The sequence below is a fragment of the Nycticebus coucang genome, chromosome X (assembly GCF_027406575.1).
Source record: "Nycticebus coucang isolate mNycCou1 chromosome X, mNycCou1.pri, whole genome shotgun sequence".
Taxonomy (NCBI): Eukaryota; Metazoa; Chordata; class Mammalia; order Primates; family Lorisidae; genus Nycticebus; species Nycticebus coucang.
The window spans coordinates 137,208,836-137,211,295 of NC_069804.1; positions in this window are offsets into that span (position 1 = coordinate 137,208,836).

Genomic DNA, 2,460 nt, shown 5'->3' on the forward strand with positions numbered 1-2,460 from the left:
GGCCATGATACCGAAAGAAAGGTTACCCATCATCAAAACATGGATTATTTGAGTACACAGACTTGAGGGTTCCAAAACTTCTTCTACAAGCCATATTGGTATTTATTAAATTCATGATAGTCCTCGTTCAGTTTCACAATCCTGAGTTTCCGATTAAAAATACATTTGAGGCTGGGCGTGGTCGTTCATTCACACCTGTAATCCCAGCATCTGCAAGGCTGAGGCAGGCGGATTGCCTGAGCTCACGGGTTTGAGACCAGCCTGAGCTAGAGCGAGACCCAGTCTGTAAAAATACCTGGGTATTGTGGTGGATGCCTGTAGTTCCAGGTACTCAGGAGGCTGAAGCAAGAGAATAGCTTGAGCCTAAGAGTTTGAGGTTGCTGGGAGCTATGTGAGGCTCTGTCTCAAAAAAAAAAAAAAAAATAATAATAATAAAAAGAATTGTATGGAGTTGGTTAGTCCAGGCACTTATTTTGTCATTGACAAAATCCACTTCTCTGTCCCTCACGAGCACCTTGTTAGTTTGGCAGTAGCTCTTCAAACACATTTGAGTTTAGTTTCTATCACAGTTGTGACGACTTTAGCAGGTTTTGCTACAGAGAACTGACTCAGGAAATCAAGTGTAATTTTGGATGTACAGAGGTTAAAATTTATAATAGGTAACAAGGATGGGATGTGCTAAGCAGTCAGGATGGCTAGCGAAATGGATGAAGACGTATTTTGAGACCAAAACAAAGGCCACTTTCTCTGTTAAGTGTTGTTAAAGGAGACTGAATTCCCAGAGTGAGAATAGAAAAGGAAATGTTAATATCAGTGTTTGTTTCAAAACAGTAGAAAGCCTAAAGTTTCTGCAGCAATTCGTTTCAGCCTGCTTCACATTCAGCCTCCACACCTCACCTCAACTGTACTTCCCCTCTTCTACCAACAGTAACTTGCAGTGTTCAGCTAATTCTAACTTCCTTTTTCTTACCCCCTTGGTCATCCAAGAGTGATCTGAAAAACAATTGGGAAGTGAGGAATGGGGTAGGAGAAGGGAGAGATAAACACACAGATAAACCTGAAAAAGAATCTCTTCCTAACAATTAGGTATCCTATATTGGTTACCACATTTAATACAACTTCTGCTTAAGGTAATACTATCTGTGCAGTAGGTATTTTTTTCCTTTCCTTTTTTTTTTTTTTTTTTTGACAGAGTCTCAATCTGTTACCCTGAGGTAGCGTACCATGGCTTCATAACTCACAGAAATCTCAAACTCTTCAGCTCAAGCGATTCTCTAGTCTCACACTCCTAAGTAGCTGGGACAACAGGCACTTGCCACAACGCCTCATTAGTTTTTCTGTTTTTTTTTTTTTTTTTTTTTTTTTTAGCAGAGATGGGGTCTCCAACACCTGACCTCAAAGGATGCACCTGCCTCAGCCTTCTGGCGTGCTAGGATTATAGGCCTGAGCTACCAATAGGATTTGCACACTAGGACTTAATCACAGCACCTTGTAAACAATTAAAGTAAGTACAGTTAGGAAACATTTATTCAAATAGTGAAACACAACCCCACTACTAGCATTTTACATAAAAGTGAGTGGTTTTAGGGATTGAACACTGAGAATATTTTATACTTTTGGCACTATACTCCAAACTGATCAGTTCTAGCTCTTCTGTAAGAGTGCCAATATGTCACTCTTCTAAGATCATATTCCCAAACTTTGATTTATCTCATAATATTTTTTATCATGACTCCTTGATCCTCTCTATCTTGTTCACTTCCTATCCTGGCAGAGGAGCAGAGGTGTTCCTAATAAGAGAGAGAAACTAGCACTTTCTAGGATAATGTGCCAATAAGAGTATTTATATGAGTCTGATAGAAATAAATCAATGTACAGCAGAGAGAGGGAAGGAAGGAGGGAGGGAGGTGGAGGAAATGGAGAGCAGAGAGAGGGAAGGAGGGAAGAATGGAAGGAGAGAAGGAGGGAAAGAGGTGGGGTAAGGGAAGAGCAGAGAGAGAAGAAGGCAAGAGGATGGGAGTAGTCAAGGTGTGTGACATACCTATTGGGGGCAGGACACAATTATAAGAGGGACTTTACCTAACAAATGTAATCATTGTAACCTGATCCTTTGTAACCTCAATGAATCCCCAACAATAAAAAAGAATAAATCAATATAAATAGCCTATAAGCAGGGGATCATGTTTCAAATCACCTAGGAGACATTTTTGTAGCCACCAGTTTTCAGAAAACCTCATCTAAGATGCTCCAGTTTTTTTGTTTTTTTTTCAAAATGGAAAGCCCACAGTATCTTTTCCATGCATGTCATGTGAACTCTCAAATGGTTACCAATGGCTGACCTTTCTATTAATAGTTACTTAAACTGGACTTGACACTCTTTTTTTTTTTTTTTTTTTTTGTAGAGACAGAGTTTCACGCCCTCGGTAGAGTGCCGTGGCGTCACACGGCTCACAGCAACCT